Below are 10,238 nucleotides of genomic sequence, written 5' to 3'. Positions count from 1 at the left end.
GAAGACAACAAGTTCAACTTCGGTTTTGGGAACATTTGCACCCCACCCAAACAAAGCCAAGGGAAATAACGCAGGGTACACTTCCGGTATCCGATGAGTTTGTTTTGAAAGGTTGAATTGCAGACTGTTGGTTTTGTATGATCGAGTTATTTTAGAAGACACGATTGGTAAGTACTCACTCGACTTTTATCTGTAATATACAAGGGGTATTAACAATACTCCACGCCTTCAGCGAAACAAAATATAAATATAAATACTCCCATAAATAAAATCATGACTTGCGGCAAAGCGCACGTGCACATTGGCGCGGGCTTTGACAGCTGTCAAAGTGCAAAGTTTGAATGGATAAACCATTTTATGTTTACAAGGACTGTTAACCCAAACGCTGGAAGCAGATATTTAAGTGTCTGGTGCGTTTAAGTTCTCGTCAATGAGATTTTAGTAGAAAATAAGTTGAAAGGCTGCTCCAAATTAAATATTGACACTTATATCGTTTTTCGTTTGCCCATGATGGCAGTGAACACTTCTACAGGCCGCATTTTGTGTTATTTCCATGAAGCACGAATAATTTCTAGTTTTACATTAATTGATGACAAAGTCATTTTATGACACATTGCTGAATGTTCATGAGATATGATGGAGCCGATATGATTTCTCCGATTATGGGAAAATGGTATAATGACAAATAACAAGATAGCCATCATATTTTCCTATTTTATGAGTGAGGTCAGCATTTCAATCTAGGAAGGGTGGTGGTGTAAGTTAAAGAATTTAATCATCAAGGCTTTCAAGCCAAAGACTCGGGTTTGATTTCTGACATTGGTAATGTGTGAAGCTCACTTTCAGGTGTCTACCGCCATGATATTGATGGAATATTGCTAAAAGCAGCGTACAATCTCACTCTCTCAATCTATGCACCCACTGAGTTTTTTTTAAAAGGGTTCTTGTAAGAATGGCACCCATTCGTCACCACTCGCCCCTTTCCGTAACCTCCAAGAAGACTCATCCCCCTATCGATGCTTGTTATGTGCGAAAATACGACAAACCAATCAGAACGCTCGTAAATGAGTGCGGTGCTTTGATAAAAATAATCCCGAGTACTTAAATCGTTTAAGGCATTATGTCATTGTTTAAAAAATCATGAAAAATATATATCGTCATATTGAAAGTACAAAGAACGTAGCTAAAAGGATTGTGCTGCCTATTATGAAGTTTTTAATAAGAATCATGCGGTTGACAGTGAGAGATTCAAATACACACACGTGCGTTTGTTGACATAATGGCTCTCATGGGTCCAACGGAGAGTATTCTGACGATCTTGTGAGTTTGTTATGGAGATTGTACGTGCGCTTCGACCAATTTTAGGAAATGTAATTATAATCGCTTCGAGTTTCAAAACAATAGTATCGTACTTGTATGTAACTGATCAACCTTAATCTTTAACATTGGGCTTATATTTCACAGCTCTAGGGATATTTTAGTCTGACTGTTTGGTCATTCATATATTTCTTTGAGCGAATTCATTTAAAATTCCACAAGGGGTGTGACAGCAAGGTTACATGAATATTCAGTTTGAGAAACATTTTAGAGTCGGTTTTTTTAGTATCTGCTTTGGGATTTAATGTAGCCGAAACAATATTATTTTATTTGTATATTCAATAAAACAATTCCCATTTTGATTATTAAACCCTATTAAACAAATTAACATAATTGGAAATATAAGGTGAACAGCTGGTAATAACTACATTAGAATATGTCTTTAACAAATATGTTTTTCTCCTTTTAGTTGTATCAGAGAGGATTAATTCTTTAAGATAAATAAGTAAAAAAAAAACCAAAACAACAACCTAGCAATACAATGTACATGTGCTTCGGCGATATTAAGAAACATTGGAATCAAACAGGGTTAGAGTTATCGTTCTTGTTTAAAGTAGTTCTGATGTTCATGCGCCAATATGAAATCCTTCCAGAGGGGCACGAGTCGCTATTCGGCTTGTCCCGGAATAACACGAGTTGGTCACGAATGAATGGCACCATGGAACCTAGGTTGATAATGACCGCAACAGAATAAATACCCAGGATAGGATGTGTATGAAGGACTGCATGGTAGTATAGGTATACTCAGTACGCTTTTCAAATATGTATTGCAATATTTTTTTCTGAGAACCGATATATTGAGTAAAACAAAGTCATTTCACAACTGATGTTTCCTTCGTAATCTCTTGACAAAGAGGGGCGATGGGGTAGCCTAATGGTTAAAGCGTCCGCTCGTCACGCCGAACACCCGGGTTCGAATCCCCACATGGGCACAATGTGTGAAGTCCATTTCTGGTGTCCCCCGCCGTGATGTTGCTGGAATATTGCTAAAAGCGGCGTAAAACCAAACTCAGTCAGTCAGTCTTGACAAAGAGCAACCTTTATGTACTGTATATTATAAATAAAGAAAACAGAATCCCTAATTATCCAACCTAAAACGCTGTAGTTCTCAATATATCACAATACATATTACAATATTGGTACCTGAATTGCAGTGGTCATGCTGTTGATCACTGGATTGTCTGGTCCAGACTTGTTTGTTTACAGACCACCACCATATAGCTGGAATATTGTTTAGTACGGCGTTATGCGGTGTTAAACAACAAACTAATCAACCTAGAATGTAGGAGGGATTGGATCTATTTGCAGTATACAAGTACACTCCCTTGTACACAAGCTAAATATGGCTAGATATGGCTAAATGTACCTGGAAAATCAAAACCTTATTTTTTGCATTTATGATTATGTCTTTGATTTCCGACTAGACATTTGTTATAGTTTTCTTCCAGTATAACAGATCTTCACTAAAGTATCAATTGTGTATTTTAATATTTTTATCCATAAATGCTGTAATGGAAACACATAGATTTCTTAATCTCCTATGTTGGGTTACTGAGTGAGTGAGTATAGTTTTATGCTGCTTTTAGCAATATTCCAGGGATATTACAGTGGTCGTAAAATATAACGATGTTTACTTTTAAATTTGTACCTTTTTGCAACGTGAATACAAAGGCAGTCCAATATTGGAGATTTAATTGGCGGAATATCCTCCTGTATATTGTGTCTTCATTCCCCGTATCAGTGGCTCTATGGAGAAGGTTACAACTTTTGTTGACCAGGGTTTGTTTCCCTGAATGGTCTGTGTGATTTTTGTTCCCCTTGTAGAGTTATTGGTTAAATGAGAAAGGGGGGTGGTGGTGGGGTAGTATAGTGGTTAAAGCATTCGCTCGTTACACCGAAGGACCAGGTGTGATTCCCCATATGGTTACAATGTGTGAAGCCCATTTATGGTGTCCCCAGCTATGATATTATTGGAATATTGCTGGAATATTGCTAAAACCGACGTAAAACTAATCTGTGTCACTCACATTAAATGAGAAATCACTCAATAACTACTTGCTTCAAATACACAAGGAAAGGATATCATTTGAAGGATGATTACATGGTAAACATTAGTCATTGCAGTAGGGGGCGGTGGGGTAGCCTAGTGGTTAAAGCATTCACTCGTCACGCCGAAGACCTTTGTTCGATTCCCCACATGGGTACATTGTGTGAAGCCCATTTCTGGTATCCCCGCCGTGATATTGCTAGAATATTGCTAAAAGCAGCGTAAAACCAAACTCACTCACTTACTCATTGCAGTAGTCTTGTAGTAAAGTGTTTGCTTCTCGGGCTCAAGAAACCTGGTTCAATTCCCACATGGATACATTTGGTAAACCCATTTCGGTTGTCTCCGTAGAGGTGAGATACTGCATCAGCAAGCTCATGTGATGTCTTGTGTCTGGCTTGGAGATTGTTATTCTCTGAAGATGAAGGTCATGTTCTGCTTCGTGATATTTCTTTTTGTCAAGGAGGCAAGGGTCCACTTGACAGAATCTGCAGGGGGTGAAAAATACCATTGCCCGACGCCCGAGTCAAGTGGAATTCTCCGGTCAGTCAAGTATATATCCACATTAAACTTTACCGTGGTACAGTCGTGCCAAACTACTGAAATGTTCTGATATATGTATTTTGGTGATGATTTTCTGTTGTTCATTATTGATAAAGATTATTTGCAAAAGAAGGAAATTGTTAATTGTGGTCAAGTGAAATTAATATTTGGTCGAGTGGATTTTGAAAGTTTACTGGACCTGTGTCCAGTTTTGAAAAAATGTTCAACCCCTGATCTGTTTAATGGTGATTGCAGGGTAATTTGAGGATGAATTTAAACAGGTTTGTTTAACATATTGTGACTTATTTTTGTGCATTTCATGGTTTTAAGTAAGCGAGCGTTTAGCTGATATAACAAAAATTGTTTTACATACTATGTAAACTGAACTAATACTTGCCTATATGTATGGTGCTGAGCTTTTTGCAAGTGGGATAACACAAGCAGGCATCACTCCTGTCTATTACTAGGGGTGGGTATTCCAGAGAATTTCCATATTGTGATGCGAAAGCATGTATTGCGATATGTATTGCAATATATTGCATGAAGTTTTTTAAACAAAAAACTACTTATAATCGAGTTAATGCTTGATTTATAGAGCAAAAACACAACAAAACCACTATGCTTGATTAAGCTATATTAACAACTTTTAATCATGATAAAATAAAAATGTGAATAATATTTGGCACAAATGAAACAAGGACGTATCCGAAGATTTCCGAGTGTTACGAAGTTTTCCGAGTGCAAGTCAAAATACCGGTTTTCGATCAGCGTATCGCAATAGGTATCATTTTCATGTCTGAACCGGTAAATACCGGTAAACCGGTTATATTGCGCAGCCCTATCTATTACAATTGGGAGAGAGAAGTTGCACTAACATGTTTAATAATACATTAGTTGGATGGTTCACATCTTACAAATGTCAAAACAGTGGGAAGTGAATGGTGAAAGTTCTGGGGTGGACATTGACAGTGTAGCTGACTATTGGAGGTGAAAGTTCTGGGGTGGACATTGACAGTGAAGCTGACTATTGGAGGTGAAAGTTCTGGGGTGGACATTGACAGTGAAGCTGACTACTGTTTAGCATCTCATCCATATTATCTTGTTATATTTAACATTTAAACATAATAAAAGGAATGTAATATCTGTTTGTGTTTACTAAATATCACCAGTAATTTATTCTCAGTTGCTGTCACCCATATCAAAGTCAATGTTAAAGAAGAGTGAAAATGAATATTTCTCACCCACTCAAACCAGAAGCGTTAAAAAATTGCTGTTGGCTCACATATTGAAGCAGCAGTAAAATCCACTCAGACTTGCCAGTGTTGACTGAGCAGTTGGTTTCAGATGGAGGAAACTTTGCATAACTGGATTAATGTTCATCAAAAGGCAAGTGAGTGAGTGAGTTGGGTTTTATTCCACTTTTACCAATATTCCAGGAATATCACAGTGGGGACACCTGAAATGGGCTTCACACATTGTACCCATGTGGGGAATTGAACCCGGACCTTCGGTGTGATAAGCGGACGCTTTAACCACTGGGCTACCCCACCGCCTCTTCATCAAAAAGATGAAACAGGGCTTGACAGCTTTGTGTTTAGCTTTGAATAAAAGCTAAGACATTGGTTCTAAACATGAAATAACTAAATCTCCACTTGATAGTCTAGTAACAGGGCTTTGGATGAATCAGACCTTTTGTGGCTGCTTCAATGGCTTTGTTGTGTGATGTTCTTGACACAAGACAAATACGTGTCACGGCAACACGAGGGGGAGTCAGACATGTTGTGCTTCTACAGATGTCTCATCATCGACAAGCCATGATGAATACAAACTAGTAATTACAGTATTTATTTTGAAATGGAAAATTCTCTTCCATTTTTCCATAATTACTTTTATAGAGTGTGGAGTAATCAGTGATACTGACCCTGAAACAAATATACCCAATGCAGCCCATGCAAGTCTAGAATGTGTGGCAAGTCTAGATTACCACAGTTTTTTAAAATGAGGAAAGTCTGTGGGCTCCTTATAGTTTTTTATTTAAATTTAATTTTTTCTGTAAAATATGTTAATTTCAAAGACTCAATGTCTTGTCTAAGTGTGGAATGAATTGCAAAGAACTCTGAACTGAATTAACTGAACCAAGAAAAGGGCATAATTCAGGAGATAGGATTAGGTTCCCTGTCAAATTGAATTAACAGTCAGTTAAAGATTTCAACTTCATATTTTCTCATTGTAAGGTACAGGTGCTTGTACCATTTTCAAAAATAGAGATGCTAGCATATGTACCAAAACATTGTGTGGAACAAATAAGAAAAGTGAAATGATGATGTTTTCAACACCGCTTTCTATTTTCCGTCATATTTCAAGGCTGCTCCTCTGGAAACCCTCATTGATCGATCGATTGATTGATTGGTTTGTTTGATATGTTATGTTATGTGACAGGGATATATATTGTGTAACAGTGTCCCAAGTGTAAAACATTGTACATGTGGTATTCAGGGAAGGGCAGTAGTGTGTCAGATTTGTGCTATATTTAGACAGAGCTCTGGAAGGTACTATAGAGTACACTCTATGGGCTATTCTGGCCCAGGGATTTGGAGAATTTAATTGCATCTTTTTCTTTGACTGACTGACTGACTGAGTTTGGTTTTACGCCACTTTTAGCAATATTCCAGCAACATCAAGGCGGGGGACACCAGAAATGGGCTTCACACATTGTACCGATGTGGGGATTCGAACCCGGGTGTTCGGCGTGACGAGCCAACGCTTGAACCACTAGGCTACCCCACCGCCCCTCATTTTCTTTGAAATGTGTACTTTACTTACTGAGGGAAGTGTAATCCCAAATGTAACAGGTGTCAGTAACTTACATTTGACCATTTCTAAATGGCATTGTGTATTCATAGCTTTTGGCCATGGGACTGGGAGCCGTGCCAATTTAAACTTATCAGAGGGGTACACATAGTCTGTGGTCAAGACTACCAGTTATCAGACTTCCATTATTGTGAAAGCTGCGGTGGCTGAGTGGGTTAGGCGGCTGAATTTTTGTGCTGGCGATTAGATGCCTGACTGAGGTGTGGGTTCAAATCCTGGATGAGACTAAACCCAACAAAATCTCTGCTTTACTGACAAAGGGTAATAACAAATATAACATGTGTTACACTTTCACATTTATACCAAATTTAGTTTTAATTACATTTATTTTAGACAAGGCAGGCATTGGTTTATTTAAGATAACCCACTGACTTAATATTGTAATTGAAATCACCCCTTCAAACCAGATCACTTCCATGTTGAGTCCAGAGCTGAATTGGTCACCAGTTTCCAGTGCTTGTTGACCAATCAGCATCAATCATTCTTCAGTGTCAAGGTACAACATAAATCACATATTTCTGATATTAATCAACATGTATTGGATACTGGGCATTGAGCAATGGCTTGCATGAACCTGGGGTTCTGTATCGTCTGCTGTTATTTCATTCTGGGCACCACATGAACATGTCTGGGTAATAACTTGTCTTCAGCAACCGGCGCTTGTCGTAACAGGCGCTAACAGCATTGGGTGGTCAGACTCCCTGACTTTGTTGCTACATGTCATCGTTAACTGCATATATTGATTGTCTGGTTCAGGCGCGATTATTTCACTAACTGCTGCCATATTAATGGAATAATGCTTAGTGATGTGTTAAACGACAAACAAACACATTTCTTTAACTCTAACCATCATGCAGCGTTACTGTTCTGACAAAGAACCCTTGAATTTCATGCTTTCTGATGATTCGTTGGTGCAAACATCGCTGGATTGATTGTGCGCAATAATACCCCAATGATTTGCTTTCACAAAATAACTGATTCTCAGACCCAAATACTGACAACATGTGGACACTGAAAATTGTCATTAGTTTTATTTTACGCTTTCACCACTACTACCCCTCAAAACTTCGAAATGATAGTGGGTACTTTGCCTTGGCATTTTTAAAACAAATTCACCTTCTTCCAAACCACCTAGAATATCATTTTCTAAATTCTGTGAACCGTCTAAAAAATGAAATGCCTTTGCTTTGTTGCTTATTTTGTCAGTGCTTTGTTTGCTGAGCGTGGACTGAATAATTTACAGGCTGCTTAATTATTGGTTATTGCTGTGTAGAACAACATTCACTCAGTGCTCACTAACCAAGGTTTTTAAGGAAAGCAATCATACATGAAGTCTCAACCAAATGAAAGTATGAACATAGAGATTTGTTCTGGGTTACATCTATTTTATATTCTTGAGTACAACATTTCAGGGCTTGTTCTGGCCCCATCATTAGCAGTTTTACCTGATGCTGGGGCCAGTACAAGCCCTGAAACGTTGTACTCGAGAATAAAAAGAAGATGTAACCCAGAAAAATCTAAATGTTCATCAAATAGCATCTTCTAAAATGCCAATCAAGCATCCAAATGAAAGTAATTCTGCAAAAAAAACATCCATAAACATTCTCTTCCTTGAGTCTTTTCTTGTTAAGAATTTTAAAACTTCTGTTTTAACTATTCAGAGCAAAATGATCAAATGGTGGATACAAAGTATGAATTCCATTTCTTGTGTCCATGGCCATTGATACTGTTGGAATATTGCAAACTTCCACAAACAACAATGCTTGATACAAATATTTAAAATGTTAAAATGTTTCCAGAGAACATTTCAAGTGGTTTTATAAGCCTGCGCAAACATCAACCAGGTAATTAGCTCTAAAAAAGTTCCACAATGTGTTCATATTTTGCATTTTGGGGGGAAAGAAAATATTCTGTATCCAAGATTGTTTATTTCTTGGATAAAAAATTCTGATGTGAACAGAACAAGATGAAGATGAATAAAAGCAGCTTGGTCGATGATGTACATGTTGTAGATGCTGTATGTATCATGGCTCCTGTTGTGCTGTCGCCAAATTAAGTGCTGACTGTGAAGCTTCTCATCCACGCCATTGCACGAGGAGCCTATTGTGAGACTTTGATTAAAACAGAGTGCTCCGCCACTAGACTGCGTGGACAATTGTAAATCTTCTCACTTTGTCTGTTCTTTCATTTGTCAAGTTATTTTTAACATCAATCAGAGTCATAGTTAATCGAGGTTATGCCGCGAAACTTAGATATCATTGGTAATTTTTATTTCGCGATCTGATCAACGAGTACCGAGACAACTTGAGTGAACCTATAGTCTGGTGGCGCTAGTCGGAATTGATGAATTTTATTCAAACCTTGTCTCGTGGGATACGGAGAAATTAGGTGTCATTGCAAGAAATGCATCATGGGAATACATTGCTGGAGAAAGAAATCAAGGTCCCCAAATCAATTTTTTCCAGCATTTCAACTGAAATTGGGTTCAAGAAAATGTTATCAAATCTCAAGTAGTACTTCTTGTTCAGGATTAAATAATTTTGATATTCTCGAAATAATTTTGAAATTACCATCACAGTTACTTTTTCTTTGGAATTTTTTATGATGACAAATATCCTGTCATTGTAGTCTGTGCATATTGGGGAAGAGAGCAGACTTGACTTGAATACATGTAAATGCTGTTTCAGATATGATGAAGAAAAGCTTTTTTCCTCTTAATTTCCATAGTGGAAGCACAAGTCCATGCACTGCAAGGTACTCAGTGTCAATTTTGTTTGCCGTCTTTGGAACAAAAAGCATGGGCTGCAGCCTTCTGTTCTATTCCAGAAACCCCACAAGGAATATGTATGTTGTCTCAAAGGTCACTTGTGGGGACCTTATTTTCATCCATAATGTCATATTATGGATGCATTTGTCCCTAATGTCTCTGCCTTGACTTGATGTAGATGAATAATTCAGTTGCATCCAAAATTAGTTGTCCACCCAGTATTACAACACATATGCTACTTTCCTAACAACTGATCCAGAGAAAACCTTATTTTCTGGTACTTAGTCACATTGATTTTATTGATTTATTGGCGAAGTTGAATCAACAGCAGCAGAGCATAAGGTCGGATCTTATGGGATTGCGGTGGTAGTGTGTTAATAGACTCCACTGTTGAGTGTCTGCTGATAGTCTCGCGGGAGATACGTCGTGTGAACATGGTGAATAAGATTGAGCTGATTGAAACATATTAGGACAATATGAAATTCTGTCGTCACGATGTGGGTGTAAAAGTTTCCTTTTTTGTGTGCTTCAGGCCAATCTGTTCTTTCGTTTTTATAGTTTTGTATGGAAAACACTTCTTTGTCAAAAAGTATGAGGTATTTCAAATTATTTACCATAACATGATATTGTATC

At 37.7% G+C, this 10,238-nt stretch overlaps 1 protein-coding gene across 1 annotated transcript in view; it reads left to right on the top strand.

The window, feature by feature from the left end:
- Positions 1-112: 112 nt before the first annotated feature.
- The window catches only part of LOC124280958 (D-glucuronyl C5-epimerase-like), a 339,439-nt gene continuing 329,313 nt past the window's right edge, over positions 113-10,238 (top strand). The window contains exon 1 of the mRNA XM_046716964.1: positions 113-167. The gene's annotated coding sequence lies outside the window, so the exon portion shown is untranslated. The remainder of the gene's footprint in view (positions 168-10,238) is intronic.

Source organism: Haliotis rubra, unplaced genomic scaffold (genome assembly GCF_003918875.1).
Source record: "Haliotis rubra isolate DU_JTF1 unplaced genomic scaffold, ASM391887v1 Scf277, whole genome shotgun sequence".
Lineage (NCBI taxonomy): Eukaryota > Metazoa > Mollusca > Gastropoda > Lepetellida > Haliotidae > Haliotis > Haliotis rubra.
This window is presented reverse-complemented; position numbering and strand designations above follow the sequence as displayed.